The sequence below is a fragment of the Struthio camelus genome, chromosome Z, assembly GCF_040807025.1.
Source record: "Struthio camelus isolate bStrCam1 chromosome Z, bStrCam1.hap1, whole genome shotgun sequence".
Taxonomy (NCBI): Eukaryota; Metazoa; Chordata; class Aves; order Struthioniformes; family Struthionidae; genus Struthio; species Struthio camelus.
The window spans coordinates 17,998,338-18,019,830 of record NC_090982.1 but is presented as its reverse complement, the minus strand read 5'-3'; the positions used below and the strand labels follow the sequence as shown (position 1 = coordinate 18,019,830).

The 21,493-nt window shown below is 42.6% G+C and overlaps 1 long non-coding RNA gene across 1 annotated transcript; it reads right to left on the bottom strand.

Annotated features, from left to right (window-relative positions):
* Positions 1 to 297: 297 nt before the first annotated feature.
* On the bottom strand, positions 298 to 16,074 carry LOC104145310 (uncharacterized). Its single transcript, XR_694306.2, has 3 exons — positions 15,150 to 16,074; positions 14,930 to 15,056; positions 298 to 505 (listed from the first exon to the last, which is right to left on the bottom strand). It is a non-coding gene; the product is annotated as an uncharacterized lncRNA (long non-coding RNA).
* Between the last annotated feature and the right edge of the window lie 5,419 nt (positions 16,075 to 21,493).

The following is a 21,493-nucleotide window of genomic DNA, read 5'->3' as shown; positions in this document are numbered from 1 at the left end:
GTGTGGGCTTAAAATGACATCGTGTTAGTACTGTATCAATCCACAAATCTAGTAGTGCCTCTGCAAATTTAGGAGCTGATTTATCTAAGAAGTTAAATTTTGTTTCCTCTGGGCCTTATTTGTGCAAAACCTTGACATGTGTTGCACTTGGAAGATGTAAGGAGTTTCAGGAATGGCAATGGAATTGTATGCATTTTTGTAGAAATTAAGGAATTTATTAAACCTTTTCCAAAGCAAATTGAGCCACTAGGTACACACCTCTCAGCTAATAGAAAGCACCCAGCATATACCACATTTTAAGACAGTGTTTTACTAGTCAGGTCACCACTGTTGAGAAGCTCTTTGGAGCATGAGTCACCCACTCATTCATGACCTGAGAAGGATGTGATGAGTTACTTGCAGGGTCACCACTGCTGAGATGAAGAGGTCTTCCGGGTAGAGAGCTTCATTTAGGCTTCTCCCATTCTATTCTGGGCATGCAGCCAGGATGTCCACAGGGTCCCACCTACAGCAGAATTTAGAGAGGTTCCTTTAATTTTCTTAGGTTTCCCTTATGCCTTAAGTGATGGACTCTAGCCACCATCTTATTCTTACACAAACTACAGGCAGCTGTCAGATGCTAACATTGCTTACTGATATGTGAATTCAGCCAGCAACTTGGAAGATAACGGTTTATCTTCCATAATTCACCTTTAGGCCACTAGAATCTAGTGGGCTATTTTAACCTAAAACATATTCATGTTCTGAGGGAAAAAAGAATAAAATTAAGTGGATTTTTAAGTAGAATTATTCTTTAACTTTAAAAGTTCTTATCTTCAAGCAAAAATACACACATTTAGTCTCCTGGGCATGAAAGGACATAGTCTAAGATAGCTTCATAATCAAAAAGACAAGATGTGTATGGTGATTTACAGAAAGGATTGGATGTTTGCAAAATTACATGCTGGCCTTGAGGAGTTTTCTGGGTAACAACTGGAAGGAAAGACACAGAGAAATACCTTTCAGCATGATAATATCTGCAGAATTTTGTTTCTGGACAAGGAATAAGCTTCCCCGGCACAGACTTTCCTCTGAAAATCCTTTGGGGTCTCTGAGATCAGCCGCCTTCTATTGGAAAGCTATATATCCTCTTGTTATTTCTCATGCTGGATTTGTCTAATGTCTTGCACATTCACTGGCTGAATGGTGCCCATGTTAGCAAACTGGTATCTTAGGCATATTCCTATTCAACACCTGCCCTTTGGGTGGCGGATCACAGAGAAGCAAGAGGAACTGGAAAGATCGGATGGAAATCATTGAACAGAGAGATAAACATAAGAGATATCAAGTAAAACAAGCAGTGAGCTCTCAAGCCTTGTAAATCCTGGGTCAAAAAGGTAAGAAACAGGGGCTGTTAATCAAAGTGAGAAACTGAGGCTGTTTCAAAGCTGTTGCATTAAGCAATATTGCAGTGTGGCTGTGATATGTTTTACTTTTGATTGTGCTCCGGTCAAGATTGAGGCAGCTTTGAATAGCAACACAGCAGGGGTAATATAAAGTAGATACAAGTCACAGCAGAAACAGCAGCCATATAGAAAGCAAGAAAGTGAGGAGAAAAGGCAAGAGCACCTGTTCTGAGAAGAGGAAGAAATTAAACCACATCCTTTCTGCAATAGGCAAGAAGGAAAACCTTCCGCATATACTAATACATAAAACTGCACACACAGAACTTTTCATCTTGTGCATACTTCATGTAGACTGTCCACTCAAGTCACAACATCCCCTTTTGCAGTCCATCCACCCTGTGAGAGTACCTTTTGCCTCAACAGGAGAGGAATAGAAACAACGATGAGTCCGACCTCCTTAGAGGGGAGGTGCCAGCAGAATAACGCTGATTGCAAAACCCTTTAGGAGAGCTTGCAAGGCACCACTGTGTGATCCTGAGCAGCATCAAGTGCTTACATGCAGGGCATTCAAATCTCACAGCCGTAAGCGCATGAAGGCAAAGCCTTGGAATACGAGCTGTGTAGCAGGTATGAGCACTGCTGAGACACCTATGCTTTCTCTGATGACATGAAGCCAGAAAAAGCAATAGTATCCCATCCCTGGAACTGCAGAAACTGGAGAAAGATGCTCAGGGAAGAGTAGAACCCTGCACTGAGGAATTTATCTGGTCATTTTTGTATAGAAATACAGTGGGTGTGATGTGTTTACAGGAAGCCTTAGCCAGAGTCATCCTAAAATTATCTGTCCCTATTTCTTAAATATCTTATGGAAAAACCAACAAGCAAACAAACAAAACCCAAAAAACGTTGCTAAATAATACCTACAATCAGGGACTGAAGTGACATGCCACGGTAATAGCAGCTCTTTAAAGAGAATGAACCAGATCCAGCAGAGGGCACAAGCAAAAGAAATTGTTAATTCTGTTATTATATTAACAAAGATTAACATTTGGCAAATTAAAACAGACCAGCTCCTTCACGAGGAATTCCCCTTATGTACACAAGGACTCCAGGCTAAGGATCTCAGTTCTCACCCCTGTTCGCCTGCAGGCACCCCTAACCATTTCAGGTGGTTTTAGACGTCTTAGCATATTAAAGAACATGTTCTTATCAAAAGGGCCATTGCAACTGATACAGGTCCTGGTTTCTGATGCAAGCCAGCACCAACCACTAAGCTGCATGTGAAGCTGATACAAATTCTAACCTCATTCTGCGGGTTGTGAAGCCTGTTTTCATATCTGGTACTATGAATGCAGAGGAGGCACTTCTTCATAAGGGACTTGTCCCATTTTAGGACATTTTGGCTTTTATGTGTGCAGAGAAGGAGGGGGGTTGGAAGCGCAGCCAGTACCAACTATGCTCTGGGGCTAAAACAAATTAATTCAGCTCTCTGGACTGCAGGAGCTTAAACACTAAAGTGTGTTTTGGAAGACAAGGTGAGGTTGGAAAGCAAGGTGACAAATACTGAAAAAGCCGGAGCTGGTACGCACATCTAGTTTTCAGGACATGTGGAAGGCCAAACATTTTGGTGGCATGCAGGGTCCTGTAGCAAGCAGGAGTGACAGCAGGCTTCTCTGTTTCTCAATAGCTGGGTTAACAGAGGACAGGAGGTGGGGGTCAGATATCCCCACCCAGCATGGAAAAGGAAGGAGTTTGCAATTAGCTGTGTGATCACTTGCATCTTATCTTGTTGCTTCCATGACTGACCTAATCAAAACCTTTGGTCTGAATATACCTCATCTTGCTGGGCTGGATGATTCAGTTGGATGGTGTCACAGCCTTAAAGCAACTGCCTGGCTACCTCCGCTGAGTTTTGTGCATAGGTTTCCAGCAAGGCTATCAGGGTCTTCTTTCACCCCTTACTGTATACAGGGGAAATCCAGGTTTTGGGCCATGTCACCTCATTACGCTGTAATTGGAGGAAGGACTTCTTTTTCTTACATAGCCAGAGAGCTCCATGAACACTTATGATAGAAAGAATGATAGAAAGAAACTGTGATAAATTACATGACTCTAACCCTATAGTGCTGTACCAGCACACAGGGTTTCCAGATAAGCAACACAGATTTGCACTAACAGCTGATTTGGAATAGCCTGGTTCGGGGAATCAACATGTGCTGCAACAGTGCAAAATTCTCAGATTCAGGTAGATGCTGCAGTGCATAAACTATGTTGATTCTATACTTGTAAGTTGTATTAGCATTTTTATTGAAGAATATACTAAACATCTAAATCTATATTTCTGCTTTCTATTCCTCTGCTTCAGAGTTTGACCCAGCTTGCAAATTGCTGCAAAAAGTAAGTTTTTCAGTCACACCAATACAACTCATATTCTTTGAGTTTTAGACAGTTGAGAAGCTAATGAAGACTTTCAAGGTGAAACCTGGGGATTTAGGAAATTTCAAAGCTTGATTTTTCCTGCATTTCAAATTTTAATTGTAGAATTCCTGTAATTTGGAAAGTTTGGTGTTCAGTTGGCTCCTTCAATGTTATTTTTTTAATTTTATTTTCAGGCAAAATGACTTATTTTGCCATTCCTAACAATGCAGTTTACAAAGGGCTCCAAAGCCATCTGGAAATGCTGGGAAGACCTTCAATGCCTTCAGTGGACGTGGGATTAAGTTGGTTGATGGCATGATGACTGGTAAAGGCTCAGAACGTTCACAATCAGACTGCAGGAAAAAAGACTATGCTGTCTCCAAATTTATATGCAAAAGTTCAACATAAATGGTTATCACTGTCATTGAGCAGAAGAAGAAACCACATGGAATACAGTAAATATCTGCTTATCCATCTACTATGTAAAGAAAATACAGCCTAGATCGAGGAGGATGAAAACGGAGGATTTTTTTTTCTTAATGATTCAAACTATTATCAGGCTCTTGCTTAAAAAAGCAAGAGAAACATACAGTGCACTGGGAGCAGGCTTACACTGCATAACAGCTAATTCATACCATCATAAAGCAAAAGTTCATACATTTTTAGCGTCATAAAAGTAGAAGGAGAAAAAAGTATCACTGAATAGAAAGAAGAGAATTTGAAACACAGAAACAGAACAAAACCCCATACCCTTCTTTAAGTTTTCTCACATTCTAATTTCTGTATGCTTATCTGAAAATACAAGTTTCCACATGGCCTTTTTGGGCACAGTATTATTACAATTTTGTAATGGAGCTCCCATCGAAGACAGACACAGCTTGGAGTCCAAGTGCTCTCTGAAGAACTGGCAGTACAAAATTTGTGCAGAGAATCAGCAGCCAGCATCAGTGTACAGCTAATGGTCTAGGAAGCTCACTGCCTCAGCTTGGTCTGCGGCACGTATAGTTGAAGGAGGGCAAAACATAGAAAGTGGCATGGTTTTTAGAAAGCATCACCCTTCTGTAGTGCTGCAGGTTAAAGGTATTCTGTTAAAGCCGTACTGATATGTGTCAGGCACACACTAAAGAGGAAGGAGAACAGGGAGATGAAGAAAAGAAGACAATGGAGTAAAAAAGCTGAGGAAGAGGAGCAGAGGAGCTGGCTTTTCCTGAGACTCCTCTGCATATTGCACAGAAGCAGGAGGTTGTCCTGAAAATGGTAATTTGATATCCTCACGCCTTTGGCCCAGGGGGAAAGCGTTTGTTCCCCACAGGGATTCCCTATCTGGCACAAGGCAAATTCATCTCTGGCTAAACAGTCCGTAACTGAAACTAAGCTCTGAGCAGATTCCGCTGGGCATTGGCTGCATTTTGGGTGCTGTGTGTCATGAACAGTGACTGCCAACTGCTAGCAATAGCCCCTTGCAAGCCTTAGGATCACACAGCCATCTGTCCTGCTGCACAGAGGGTCCTGCGAGGACAGACACTGGCATCTCCCCCGAAACACCAAGGGACTCCAGCATCAGGTATTTATGAGCATCCCAGCCACTATGCCTCCTGCAACTGGAGCGGATACAGGAGGAGAGGAGCAGGCACAATACACAGCTCTCATTTAACAAGAAGCTCACTTGTACTGAGACGCTAGTTAAACCAGGACCTCAGATCAAGTGAGGCATTCCCCTTTAGGGTCTGAGTTTACGCCCAAAACTTTGTCACCATTCATGCAGTCATTTAAAAGAAAGGCAAGAAGAACCTGTCTGTCGTTCTGTCATTGCAGAGAGACACACAGTAAAAGTCCCAGAAAGCTGAAGGAATTAGGGAATGAACATCCCAGCTCTCAGGCTCCCATGCTCTGAGGGAGCTGGGATTTTCCCTCATCGTATTTGCATTGTATCTATCTATCTATCTATCTATCTTCACATGACACAGAAACCACTTTTCTATATATAGATCTATAGTTCTGATACTGTCTGCATCTCTTACACTTTCAAAAGGTCCTTGAGTGTGCCACACAAGACCAGAACTTGAGGCAGGACATTTTGGCTCTCGATGAATTTGGCTCTCAGAGGTACGCTTCCACTCATGGTAGCTAAACTGAAAATGGATAAGACATGAGTAAGACATGAGGATATACAATTGCCAGATTGCCACCATAAGGACAGGCCTCCATAAAGCTCTGGGAATCTATGCAGACAGAAATGAAGCATATGGAGTAGATGAGGAGGAACAGGGAAATTGTTTCTTACAAGAAACAAGTGTGAGGGAGCAGTGATGGCCAGCTGCTCTGCAATGAAGGTAGGCCAGGAGAGGAGCACAGTAATAAGGCAGATGCAAGCAGCGGGCTCACCAACAGGGAGCTGGATGGGGAGCAGCATGCCCAGGTCAGGATCAGGGCCAGAGGCAGTGACCAGGGTCAGATACAGCCCAGTGATCTCCTAGCAAGTCTGCAGTGACAAGGCAGGTCTTAGGTCTGGCCAGGAGGCTGAGATGAAGGTCAAGATTAGGATCAGGATTGAGGAGGAAGATGACCAGGCACAGATGTAGCTGCTGCATGGCTGTGTTGTCGCGCAGGCAGGGCCTGCACTGCAGCCTCAGCTTAAAAACAGACCCCAAGGGCAATGAGGGGCAGGTCCTTGCTTCTAGCTTTCTTCACAACAGCTCTTATTAGCCATGGAGCTGACCTTGGGCTCAGCTAGCTAAACTCCTAGAGGTGGGATGCACTCAAGGTCCTGAAAGCAAGTAATGGTCTCATACCTCTCGCATGCTGAGGCAAAACACTTTTAGAATGTACTGCATCTTTAGCTCCATGACATCAGAGATATTATAACTTTTCATGATACCCAAGTGCCATGTAACTTTGGAGGTCTTTATCAAGACAGGCAGATAAAGCAAAAGATGATATTCTGCTTTTATGCATGAGGAACTCCAGGGAAATTCAATAATTTTCCTAGTTATAGATATGAAAAAAATCCTGTTCTCCTGATGACTTTAACTAGCTCTCTGCTTACAGGTTACTTATTCCACATCAAGATGACAGGCTCGGAGTAAGTTAAGCTTCAGGGCTGATAACCGTTCCCCAGGAAGGTTGTGCACTGAGTATTTCCATCTCCAGACTGAGCTTGATGAAACGTGTGCTTGTTTATCCTAGCAGTAAGTGGAAGAAAAGCAGTCTCTCCAGTGGCCAGGCACATGCCACCTCAGTTGCTGCAGTCCGTGCCCCGGGCTTTGCAGTGCTCCTGGAGGAAGTTGATGTTACTGTCAGAAGAAGGATCTAGTACATACACAGCTACCACTGCCAGCTAGACAGGAAGGAAGCTGTAAATCTGCATTGATTGAACCCCCTAAGGTCATCGCAGACAGAACGACACAGAACATCTTGCACTAAAACATGTCCCCTAAAGATATGCCCCACCTGCCAAAGCTAGCCTGACATAGAAGTGGCCAGCTGAAACCCTATCCCTTGGGCAACGCAGGAAGGCAAACTAATCAGAACAGCCCTTGTCAGGCTTAAAAATAAATATATCCTCAGGCACAGAAGTGACAGAAGTGTGGATAATCATGGCCTACTGCAGCTCCAAAAAAAAATTGTCCCCAATGCTTCTCGCAAAGCAGGATGAAGATGCTGGGGGTTGACACATACAACTGGAAATCCTACAGCATGTCCAACAGGATTACTAAAGGGCAAAGGGCAAGGCACAGTAGAAAAGCTTTCCTTCTTTGATCCTTCTCTCACCCAGTTTTATTTTCTTGTGACTATCTCAGTGCAGCCCTGTTATTGTGAGCTGCTGTCCCAATAGCACACAGGTCCCAGTTGAAACCTGCCACAGCCTGGCAGTTACCATCAGTTACATCTATCTGGGCATTGACAGCCCATAGCTTTTCAGCTGTTTAAACTGTACAAGCAAGAGCTTGTGCCTTTCCACCCTGATGCTGAAAAAGCCTAACTGTTGCAGTGGTTATAACTGGGACAGACCTTTGCAAGCTAGAGAAGGCCTGGAAAACTCCTCTCACGAGCTCTGATCCCCTGATGGGTGAGCTCACTCAGACTTGCAAACAAGGTAAGCCAGCTGCAAGAGTTAAGTGAGAACAGCACAGCTGATTTAACAAAACACTGGAATTGCATCAAATTGTTAGAGCTGAGAAATGCTAGGAATCTGAGCAGCGAGCTCCTGCTGGAACATTCATGCGAGATCTGGCCAAAACTCAGAGGTAAAACGGCTTTGAAAAGACAAAGAACCAAACAGCGAGGCACTATTAGGGCTATAAATTTCTTATGTTCAATAACTCTCTGGGTTTTCAAAAACCCCTATTACTATAGACGGGCAACAACTAACCCTCTGGTGTCCCAGAGAAGCGATCTGTTGGGCAACTCAGACGTAACTAATTATTTCAGTAGTGGGTGCCCTGTAAGGTATTTAGAACACCAAGTGCCTCATGAGCAACGTATCCTGTCCTGGCACCTTTGGCCACAAGCCACCTTTCTGTATAATGCCAGACCTGCCCTTTGCTCTAATGCTTTCTCTAACTAACTACTGATTCAAGAGCCAGAAGTGAACTTCATTAGCAGGACGTTTTTCCTCTCTCCATTTTCACTTCAGAAGGAGAAAATCTGTGAACAAGGAGGGGGTGGGTCTAGAAAGACCATGATAAAACTATGCCTAACCAAACTGTTTTTTCTTGGAGAACTGCAAGCGTTAAAGTCATTAGGGCACACAAAAGCTCTTTGATGTAAGAGAATCACTTCATGCACCACTGAGATATATTCGTTACTGGGGGAAAGCACAGCAGCTGTTCGGCCAAGTACAGTAGCAGTGTGTAACAATTTTACGCTGAAAAAGCCTTAATTAATTGGACCTTTGGAGGAATTGAGGAAGACAGAGTGTAATTACTTGAGCTGGAATTTATCCAGCCTGACAAAAACAGCTTATTCATGGAAAAATTATTATGGGAGTTTCCATAATGACTTCCATCATCCAAAAGCACCAAGAACTCTGGGTTGACATTACCCATAAGACACTACTCATTGCTGTAAGGAAATAGGCAGAATTTACTTTTTAAACACAATATATTTTCAAGGGGTTAGTCTCATACAGACAGGTCTGATACTCGGAAGATGCAAATCAGTATACACCAGTTGATTTCATCAGAGAAAGAGAGACAGTTATACTAATGTATAAATCCAGCAGATCTGGTCAAGGTATGTTTATTAGCTGGGTTACACCATGAGAGGGTTATTTAAAATAAAAAAAAATTAATTTTTTCATTGCTTTGTGTACCCTGAAGGTAGCTGTCATGTGGTAGATGCTCAGAAGTCTATTGAGAAGTGACCTAAAGTAACTGTTAGATCATCAGCTAGCCCACAGCTAGGTGATGCCTAGCTGCGCAGGCCCACATCTTAATTGATCTGGTTTTGCACCAGATGTGGTTTAATTCTTATTTAAATTAAATCAGTTACAGAAATATTAAGCTAATTTGTGAAGTTAAGCCACTATTAGACTGAAACAAAAATACTGTACAGAAATTTACACCAGTATAAACCAATTAAGTGAGATAAATTGAAATGATCCTGCTTTCTGTGTTTAATCAAAGAGAAATATGCACAAACTCAGTCCTGAGACCTTCTTTCCAGTAGCAATGTCTTTACTGATGATTTACCTGAAGGATGCAATGTTTCAGCTATCTAACTGTCTATGCATACCTAGGTAAATAACGAGCCATCTGAGCTCCAAAAACTGTTCTGCCTGTAATTAACAGCATGACACGTTCAGGCAAAACAGGTTGATGTTGTTTGTGCTAGCAGAAGCCACCCTGAACCTGAGGCAATTTGTGTGGTCTTGACTTACCAGCTCTGAGAGCTTGTCTAATTGTACAGAAATGAATTCAATTGCAAAGAGCAATTTAGAGCACACCCTCATTGCGGGAGGCCTTGCTATTAAGTAGCAATGGGCCATCTTGCAGGATGCAGAGTCCCCATGCCTAAGACAAGTAAGATACTTTTATTACTAGAAAGCTTCTATCCACCTTTGTAAGCTTTCCTCACCAGGCCTTTCTGCACTTGCTCTTCAAGCTAAAGCAATGCTATTTTTCATATCCTTTTTTTTTCTTGAAATGTTTTTCATAAGCATAAAGCAAAGCCTGATAATTACTAATGTAATAAAAACAATTAAAAATTGCAAAGGGAACACTAAAAATCTTTTTGGTCATTGCCATACACGCATTCATACACAGACTGAGGGGGCCGTGGCACAATCTCTCAGAGGTCATGTACCTCTGAAGAGCTGGAATTCATAGAAACTTTCAGCTGACATTAATGAGTTACAGTTTTGTTTGGTTAATGAAAGTTGCATGTCGCATTCATCACTTCAGGTCTCGCATGTGCATTTAAGAATTTGGTCCAGTTAACGTGCACTTAAGCTTTGATCCAATAAACATCTTCCTGGGACATATGGATTGACAAAGCTGATGACACTGTCCCGAAATTGGCTGAGCGGTGGCAGTGGGCAGCTGTTACACAGCTCAATGCTGAAAGCTGATCTCGTTTCATCTGCAGCCAGAGAGGGATTTGCCTGCCCTCAGAACATTTTAACAGAAAGAAAACAGGGACCCCAGCCAAAGGAAATGAGGAGGTGATTGGCATAAAGAGATAAATCAGCTCCAATTCTACTGAGGGTGACGGAATGAGTCTAAACACAGGCATAGCCCTTCCCTGGAGGAAAGCTTTACTTTCCTAAGTGGCTTAGTGCTTTGTTCCCAAAGCTAACTTTCACACAAGGGACTATCTTGGCTAACTCTGAACAAGAAACAAAATATTTAAAGGCCTTTCAGAAATACTGAGCCAAATTCAGTACTGGCACAAAGGGGGAAACAGTTATTCCTAACAAAACAGTTGTCCTGCTAGTGCAAGTTGTATGGCTTATTTTAATTCCCTTTCACTAACTAAGTTTGAGACATATTCCAGAAACTCAAGTCTTGGTGGAAGACAGAGAAGTTATCTCCACACCCTTTCCTCTAAAAAGTCTATTTTGAAGAAGGGAAAAAAATGAAACTTCGAAATAGGATTCTGCAATACGAGAAGTTGCACGAACCAGAAATGTACAGCCAAGACCACAGAGGTAACCTTAACTCAGCTCCATCTAGTACAAGCCATCTTCCAGACTTAGCGTTAGGTATATTATGATGAGAGAAGCTGTCATAGCATACTCCTGTAACACATGCTACAATAGCTGCTACTTCAAAGAATTACCTATTATGAGAATAGGCGTCATCCAAAGAGGAAGCATAATGCATGTCTTTTTCCCCCACCAAAACAGCAGAGGAGGAGATTTAATTTCTCCAGAAGCTGTAATGGTCTGTTCCACAGATCAGGGACAGTCAGATCCTTGTCTCCAGAGGTTATTAGCAAAATATCCATTAAATTCAATGGGATCAGCACAGGGCCTTTGATCACAGCGAATGGATCTGACTATCAGGTAAATATCATTGAGCATTTTTTTATCCAGTCTTTGCACCTTTACTGGATTATGTCTAGTGCAGGTGGCAGCTAGCTAGAGGCTGCAGAAAAGACCCTGCCTTGGGGATGCACTCTGGGAAACCTCTGAAGAGGGAGTTGCAACCCGGACCCATGACGTGAGCCTATGGCAAGAATGAATGCTAAAATACTGTTAGGCTCTTGGGAAACTTCTTTGCCTCGGTCCACTGAAGACAGTGAGCCTCAAGCAAGATGTGGGATAACATGGCAGCTGTTGATTTCCCTAGGGCAGAATAGGCTGAAATTTAGGACAGAGGTTTACAACAGGAGTTAATATTCATACTAAAGAAATAGTGTTATGACTCATTATCTCAAATACTCCACTTCAAGCCCAAGGTCTACCTGCTTCATGGTCCATTTCCAATCTCTTTAGCAGGAAGCTGAGCTGTCCCTGAGATAACATTGCAACTGAAGGGAGTGAGGAGTGCTGAACAAACTGACTGCCAGGGACCTGGAGGTAAGATAGTACCCTAGCAATAGAAGATGCATATTTAGGACAGTCTGAAAGTGACAAAGCTGCGTAATTACGTACAATATATTTTTTAATGCTTCTGCAGTAGCTGAGCAAGTCTATGAAGAGAAATATGGAGCGCAGTGGGTTATGATTACTGGAGCTTGGACCCAGCTGACCCAGAAGAGCTTGCTTAGATGCATGCTCCCATAAAGATTTTCTGCCCTGTACAATCAGGAGCAAGATATCAGTACAGCTTCAGAGGCCAGACTGGCTCTCAAGTAGTGTGACATGACTGAGTATCTCATCCACTAACATATCGTAGCACAAAGGAAACATGAGATTGCATTCTGCAGGACTTACACTTTCAGTGTCCTCAGAAACCATTCAATGTTCCTGGAAACAGCTATTTAAAATTGTAAAAATACAGCTGATGCTTTTAACAGTAGTGACAAGTGCAGCTTCACTAACCGCACCCAAGGGTTGATCCCCTGCTAGACAAATGTACTGCTTCGGCAGGCTGAGCTCACCTGAGGGATGAACTCACAAGATAAGAGCTATCACAACAGCATGTCCTCAAGAGGCCAAAATGAAACGCCCAGAGGACTGGCCAGAAAAGGATGACAATGCAAATTGTGTCAATGTGGCACAGGTCACTTATATAAAGATACTCTTTAGAAAAAGGTCTGTAAGTCTTCACTTTAATAGGTTCCTCAGAGGCTGTAGGCATAAAGCACAGGGATTGCTCCTTAGTGGGAAGAAATTGAAGTTGGTAGAGCTGGGCCAGTTTACACCTGCTAGGAATCTCGCCTCATGAGTCAAGAGCACATTTTGTCACACAGCTATTACAGAAGCATGTGCTGGAAAGAACTGCACAGTGTGCATTTCAGAAGCAATTGTGTTCAACCCTTGCTGCCTTCTGGCTGTCAGCACTCTACTTAAAAAGAGCTACTGGGCTCTGCAGCTACCCTATGCTCCACAAAGCCTACAGACTCAGAAAGTAGGTCACCAGCATCCTGAAGGCCAACCACAAAGAAAATCATCAACAGCCTTAAAAATTAGGAAGGTGAGGGTGGATAACTGCAGAGCCTGGAATCATGTTTCATATCTACTAGAGTGTTTGCAACCAAAAAGGACCAGAGACAACTGGGAAACAAAAGCTTTCACACGGCCAGCCTGCAACAAGTGGTAAAAATCGTAATGTGTTTGACTTTGCAGAGCCTCCACAGCATAGCTCTGTTGCCATGGAACAGGGAAAATGCTTAGTTTCTATTCATGTAGAATTGCTCAGGAGTGGAAAGGAGAAAAAAAAATCACGTGCATTTGAGTCCTGGGGAAATGCAAACTGATAATCTTACTATTGTGTTCCTATGAATTAATCTAGACCAGATTTTTTTGCATTTAGTTTGGAGTGGCACTTTTGAAAGAATGAAAATGCTCTCCTTCAGCAACAAAGAAACATGATTTGGACACTGGTAAGCATAGTGAGGCATCCCTTGCTTCAGCAGTTTATCCAAAGAAATTGCTTTGTGTGCAAATCCACAGGCTGATTTCAACCAAATGTGGAAGCAAAATTAATCTCTGAGACTGTGGTCTAAGTTTCTACTAGTGTGGGAAAATGGGGATCTAGCTAGTGTCCCCTCAGAGGAAAGGGTACTAGATGCCTGAACTTTCCTTTCTAAAAGACTTTCCCAATGAAGCTCTCATCACAATCACAATATATACAAATCCATAGGAAGTGAAGTTGCCTTAATTCTGGGACTTAAGGAACTGATTTCACTTGACTGGGACACCGACCCTTGTTGAAAACTGCACAGCTGAATTACTTTATCGCTGCTGTGAAGCCCTACTCCCCCAGTGGGAACTTCCATTTCATGGTCTTTGCTCTCCCCTTTCTTTTCCAGGACCCCACTTTTCTCCCAAATTGTGGGAGGTCTTGGTACATAAAGTCCATTGTGCTGCCTTTGCTGTCTTCCACTTGCACTTGATTTGGGGTCAAATTTAAGTATTTCACCCTCACAACTATACTTTGCAAATGTGAGGCAGTGCATAGGCAGTAGGGAAGATAAAATTTTCCTGCAAGTGTTTTCCAGTTAGGACAGAATCTGGAGCAGAGATAGCCATGGAGTTCCCAGACTCACTATGAACGCGTGTCTGTCCTCTGGCTTGGACTACATCTGAGACCAAAGCAGCATCCTAAAGACAAACAGAGTGTTTATGTGGTAGTTTGACATGGTGATGCTTAACACCTCAAAGCTATGACCTATTGCAAAATATTTTATAGATAGATAGATAGGCAGGGAATATATATATAGAAGGGAAGGCAATATAGATTGAAGGGAAGCACATTCCCACCTGCTGTTTGAGGGACTTAGGGCCCTTTCCTGATTCTCTTTGGCTCTGTGGGGAATCCTGGGAAACTACTGGAGCTGCCTGTGCACCTGCTTTTCCCATGGTCATAGAAGCAGGGATCATAGGGGTAGCACGCGGTTTAAATTCCTCAGCATTCACTGAGATGCCGAAATAGACAACACTGATAACGGTTTGCATTCAGCACTCACTGGTCTGCGGTGGTAGCTATTCGGTTTGCAAGTAACCCCCCTGACCTGGCTGGGAAGTTCACACACAGAAGTGCTGTGCAATTAATCCATTCCTAAGAATCAGCATGTACAAGGTCACCTTCAATTTTCAAAGCCTCTGGACTTGGGCTACGGTAATGCCTGAGAACAAATGACACAACACAAAAAGCTAGAAGGAAGCAAGTGTTTTCCCTTGACAAAATTAGAGCTCTTTTCAGAAATATTGCTTGGGCTTTTGGTGGCTTGGAACTTGACATGCCTATTCAAGTTCCTGCTATTTTTCCCACAAATTAATGTAATGAGTCTCCTGTGAAATAAACCATTAGGAAAGCCTTTTTTAATTTGTACCAAAGTAAATGGTTATCTAAAATAGACACCACAGGGAGGTTCTTAATTATTCTGTTGTCAGCTGGGACTGGAAATCCCTGTGGCAGTATGAGGCTAATTAATTACTCATTTTGCCACATTGCAGCTTCTCGTCTAAGCACGAGATTCTTTTCAGTGTACACCAGTGGTCGGTTGCTCCTTACCAGAGACCATGAGAGTAGGGATAAGCTTTGTCACACTGAGTCTTTGCTGCCCAAGTATTGCTGGTGAAAGGCAGCAGCTTCTTCTGTAGCTGCAGGTCTTCCGCAGCTTAAATTTGAAGGCCACTTCCTGAATGGAAAGGAAAAAGGAAAATAAGCCTTGAGAGGTGGGTGTTTAGGATCATTTTGAAGCACAAGGATGAACTTGCCTAAGGCTCCTTACCTTGGGTCAGATTAACAAACACTGCATGAGCTTCATCCATTCTCTTGCTGGTGTGGTAGTCGGGGAAGGAAGGTAGTCAGTCGTTGGGGAGAGCACACCACTTCCTCCTTTAGCAGCTTGTTCACCCAGAAATCTTGAGGACAGACCTATAATAGCTGTCCTGCTGTCACAAAGCTTCCTGTAGGTGGATGTACAAATGCCCGGGTGGGGGGCCAGTTCACACACGTGGTACACGGGGGATCTAGAAGCCCTACGGAGTCTGAAGAAAAGGCTTGCTTTTTGCAGGATGGAGAAAGAAGCCTATTATGACTCTGCTGCTATGAAGTGAATTGAAAGAATTTGTATACACCCAGTCTTTCAGTCAAAATTCTGACATTTTATAATACCTCATAATTGCCTGCACAGTGAGAAAGGCTACTGCCTCATGGCCCCAGAACCTTCTTTGTAGTCTGGAGAGCCCTAAATGCAGAACACAGGGGACAAACCATACTTCTTACACCTAATCCTAAACGTAGCCTTCTGGGAAATGGGCCTCAAGAGCAGGTTGCCCTCTTGATAGGGAAGAGTTAGCAATTTCACATTGACTTGGTAAATATTAGTGGATGTCTTTTAAATTGAGTAGTAATTTTAAGATCATCTGTTGGAGATAGTGAGCCATCCCCTCATCTGAGATGAGCTGCCTTGAGCGGCCAGGGATGCCTTCTGCATCAGGAGGAGTGGAGCGGGAGGTGAGGACAGGCAGAGGGCTAGGTTCAGCTGTGAGATGTCGGCCAGATGCTTGGAGGTCTGATTACTGACAGCACAAGCCCCTCGCTCCTGGGAGCTGGATGGAGACCTTCATCTGGGTATTTCCATGACATTGCTCTTCTTCTGCAACATATGTAGTTGTTTCTACAGCATCCTCCCCTGTTTCTTTAGAAAGTCAGATCTGTTCTGCAGAAAGGCAGTGAATTAATAGTGAATTTACACCCACACTTGCAATCAGGAGCCATTTGATATCCTGTGATGTTAGCATTCAAGGTTTTTACCAGTTCAAAGAATTTAAATCACTCGCAATGTACAGCAATATAAACTTTAACACACCTGCCCTGCCCTGAATGCCTTTAAATACAAAACCAGTCTAGTAAACTGAAAGCTGTATAACAGAGTCAGATTCCTCCCCCATCACCACCCTTCACCCTTTGTGGTCAAACATTTCCTCTTGTAGTAAATACTATAATATAAAACATTTTATTTCTGAAGCAGTATCATAACCGCACTTCTAGCAAAATGCACAAATAACCCTATCTTTAAATGCTGCTCTGGGAGACATGCCAGCACCAGGCAGGGTCTCACGCTCATTGTACTCCCCTTTACTGTGGCTTCGTTAATGTGGGTGCAAACTGTGGGTGCAACTTTTAGAAAAGGCAGACTGGGTCCCTAGTGAGGAAGTATTAAATACCATGAAGCTTTACCGTGACTGTCCAAGTAGTCTGGAAGGGACTCAGTCAACCAGGTGTATACTTAGCCACCATTGAGGCAACAATGGCTTGTATGACTGGAGGTTTTACATGTCAGCTTTCAATTTTTAGAGCAGACATACTTGCCATAGCATAGAAGAAAGGCTTGTGTGTTTTCCTTTGGACAACAGAACTCCTCCCAGTTTTTCCCCACTCTTTTCATTTTATCTCAATGGGCCCTATTCCCTTTTCTTTCCCACAGCCTATCTGCACCGAGACTTTGAAGGAGTCCTGAAATTTCTTCACCTTGGCTACTATCAGCTAGTGGAACTAGTTGGACTGAGGTGAGATGTGTCCATTGACAAGGCTGCTATAGAGTCACAACTCCTCTGACAAATTATCCCACAGCATAAGCTAAACTGCAAAGACCAGTTGCAGATTCTGGTCTGAAGAGGTTACCCCTGAAGATCTGCAGTTACGTCTCTGCAGGTCATGCTGACAGTACACAGAATATGTAGCTGACCCCATAGTTGTTGGAGGGCATTGCCAGAGAAAATGAGAAAAACTGACAGTGTCCTCTGAGACATTTGGTTGGAGAAGCTGAGATGTTTGGCGAGGTGAAGCAGCAGATATCTCTTAAAACAGTGAGAAGTGGAGCTGTGAGAGAAGTGCCTGACAGCTGGAGGAGTTGTCATGGGACTGCAGCAAGAAGCTCAGGTACCTCCCGCAACATAATGGCAGACAGTCCTGGCAAAGCAGACAGGGCAGGGGAGCTGTGAGTATCTGGCAAGGATCAGACAGGCTGCCTGCTGAAAAAACACGTTTCGCATTACTCATGGGCACAGCTGCCCTGGTGCCTTGTGTCATGTTACGCTGCTCCCTATGAAGAGCTCTCTTGGTGCACTGGGCAAATTTCATCCCTTTCAAAGACAGTTGCTTGTATCTCATTCTCCATGAAAACATACTTTGCCCTTCTCTTGCATCTACTCCCTCTACATAAGGCAGTGAGGAGCTGCTCTGTCAATGCATGCACGCACACTCGCACTCACACTCACTTCTCATTTTCTCTGCCATTATGTCTTGACAAAGATGCAGATATGGCACAAAGTAACCAAAAGTGAGGCAACCAGGCCTCTTATGACAAAAACTTCAAGGTTTCTTTCGTACCTATAGCATGGGATGATTTAAAAAAACATACACTTGCATTGTTTAAATGAGCTATAACCTAGGTAGCTGAGGATATTTATCCACCTTTTTATCTGCCTCATGTTTCGTTTGGAAGACTGGAGCTTCCAGAGCCTTCGAGTAACATGAATTGCTGGGACTCCTTTGGTCACTTCTCTTGGTTTGTTGCTAATTTTGCCTGATCATACAGAAAGGAAATTAGTAAGCTTACCAGAGAATTAGTCATTTTCAGTGCCCCAATATGTAGTCACTTCTACATGATTATGCTCAAAACTATGTAAATGGTGTTTAAACACACCTGAAATCATTAGCTTCTTCTGCAAAGTTAGGTCAAAACAACCTGACATGGTTATTTCTCCTCCCTCTCCACAGGCGAAAGGCTACAATTAGTGACTCTTTTTGAGAAGTAAGGGCTTCAGTTTGCTGAGTTCCCTGGGGCAAAGCAAATTCCAATTATTCACCATTGTGCCTTACAAGCAGTACTTACATCTTTAGTCTGAGTAGTTCTAGACTAAAGAAATAAAGTGTATTTAATTGGTAGTATCTGAAAGGGAAAGCGCACACCAGGAAGAATGATGCAGCTGGACAAAATTCCTGTTGAATTATACAGCCTGGAGTTTGTTCCTGTGGTGCAAATTTGGTCTGATGCTGTGGCTCACACAACAACTTGTACTTTTTCCAGAGCTACCCTGCTGAGGTCCTTGAGGTTACCTGAAGACTGATGCATGACTCAGTATTAGGGTTTCTGAATCCTCTTCCTGGTGTGGACAACCTGTTGGTAAAGCATAAGCCCCTCAGGCATCTAATACAACCCTTTTGCCACTTGTTTCTCAAGAATTGTTTCATCAGGAGATCATTCTCTGCAGCATTCTCTATCATATCTGACCTACAGCCATTCAGCCAGCAAGCAGCAGCCAAACACAAATGATTGACTAGAAAGATTAAGACTAAGGCGATTTAAGAAACATGAAAATTCGGAAAATGCTCCCTTGGGTGAGTTTCTTGTGCATCAGAGAAAACATATGAGGACTGCAGAGAACTGCCTGGGGCTTTCAAACAGGGTATGTGGGATGGAAGAGCTACAGGGTCAGGCTAGACCCCATAAGCAATATAAGTAAGGCAGTTTCTGTATCTGGACCCGAGTGAGCCACAAGCTTGTTAAAAAGAAGAAGAAAAAAATATGTGTGTATATATATGTATGTATGTGTGTGTGTGTGTGTGTGTGTGTGTGTGTGTGTGTATGTATATATATATACACAATATGAGCAGGAGGGCCACAGCATGCATCTGCACGGCATGGAGACATTAGCAAGTATTTTCTTTCATAGATGAGGCTGAGGAAACATGAAGTAAAGAAGCTTTGGAGAAGGATGTGGCATTCAGCAGCCACCTCCAGCAAACAGTATGTGCTATAGATAACAGTCAGGAAGGACTTTCTGGGACAGCTCTTGAGCTAGTTTGAAGTGCTGGCTACCTCAGTAGAATGACACCAGTCTACTCAAGCTAACAAGGTGGTTCAAATGTGTGCATGAGGAGAGCATTGCAGCAAGTGCTTGAAATTTGAGCTTCCCAGCTCACAGAGAATTTGTTAACAGAGTGTCCTGTGTTTCATATGCAAATTATAGCTACACCTTACGTGATCCTACACTCAGAAGCAGCGTCAAGTTTTGTAATGTTTTAGCATCGCTATAGATCTTAGAAGATGGAATGGAGAGTCTAGCTTTACCTGTGATGTTGCTAAGGTCTTTTGGAGTCTTAGTATGGTAAGGTTAATAATAATAACTGACGTTATTAGTTAGGCGCGCTGTCATCTGGGATGTATTAAATTGAAACTACATCTCCCAGAAGAGGTTCCCTTTGGGATGCTAGAGAAATATGCTACATGCACTTTCCAAGGATTTTACTCTACAGGCCAGTCAGAGATAGGTGCTGGTTTTACATTGAGTTACTGTAGGAGAGCACTGACCGAAATGGACAATCAGATCTACAGAACAGAAGGTTCAGATAGAGTTGTAAGGAAGAAGTACCAGGAAAATTTACATAAGTTTGTCACTCAGCTGAAATCTGTTTTACCCTATTACCTCTTGGAGCAATCCATTTTGATCTCTACTGTAAAAGCTACTTAAAAAAAAGACTTAGCAAATCTAAAATCTTTTATCTAGATAACTGTTTTAGTAGTTCCATGATAATTAAGAAATAGTTTGGCACATGATCCAAAACATTACTTCTTGTTCAAAATAGTAGGAATCTGGAGTGGATTATTCCTGATATTCTAACATCATTGCAAGTGGTAAGCAATTGCAGCTTTGAGAACATTGATTTTATTGGGATGGTAAGCTCCAACAGTACTGAAGACAAAAAAGAAGGAAGGGTCATCACTGAGGGCTGTCAGGTGGACCAAGTTATTCAGGTATACATTGGGCTCAGATCACTGCATGAAATCAGAGCTGTTAAATATTCTCAGGTTTTTGACCTGCTGAAGTTTGTGACAGCCTGACTAACACCCAGTAGTGTTTCATTTTATTTGGGGCCATTTAGATTTATATATTTCACATAATGGGTCAAGATGATAAAAAGGGGGCTTGTGCTTTTTTGGACACCCGAGACACTAGACATTGCTTAAGCTACAATAGTTAATGCATTTTGAATTAGCTGTTTATTTTAAATCTTTATTTTCTTTTTGAAGTGAGCTATAATTTGCAGTTTTCCAGCTTCCACACTACGGCCATAAGGAGTTGGAGTAGGTGTCACCTCTGTGGTGGCTTTCAGCCTGAGTCATACTCAGATACTTCACTAACGCTGGCCATTGCCTTCGGGACTGAATTGTAAGCAGTGGGAGAATGACACACGCTACCTTATTAACACTAGATTATTATGTAGCATAGGAAAAAAATTTTGCATCTGAATGAGTGTATAGGGGAAACGCATGGTGAGCAAGCTAAAATTAGTGACCTAGTCTGGAAGACACCAGCTTACCATTTAATATCTCTATTTACAAATGTAATGTACAGGAAGTGACCCATGTCATGTCGCTCCAGCATTTGCATTCTGCCAGCTCTGGTAAGGGGTGTCTGCTCACAGCCTTCTCTCACTAAACTCCAAATTTTCGCAGAAATCTCCTCCAAACATTAACCTAATCTGACCCATCCTAAAAGATGGCAAAAGCACAATGTAGAATAAGAACCTTTTTTTTTCCTCTAAATTCAGCTTCAATTTTGCTTTGAGTGAACAGTCGAAGTTATTGTTAATAGCACTCAAAGATGGTTAAACACCATCACCAGCTGTTTAATTTGTGTTGAAACAATATTTAGGATTTTCAGTTATTGCACTAGTTAATCTAAACCTTTGTATGAGGTGCTATATAAACAGGAAAAGAGATGAGCTTGGCCTCAGAGAAGTCACATTTTCTCTGTTTGTGAACAAGAGAGAAAATTCAACAATTTATATTGCCGTTCAGTTGTGTAAGTGGCTACTTGCTGCTCTCTTGATTTCTAGTTTGGAAGGGCATGAGCAATTCTAACAATTGTAGCATGTTTTTCTGGAATGGGCATTGATTTTCCCTTTCTATCCACTGCAGAAAGCATACAGTCTTTATACTATTTGTCCTGGAAACCATTCACAAAGGGACAAATTGGAGGCGTTTAGTTCCACCATTATCTTGACATTTTCTGTAAGCATTTTTCTGCCCACTAACAGCTTTCCATTCCAGAGTGGATGTTC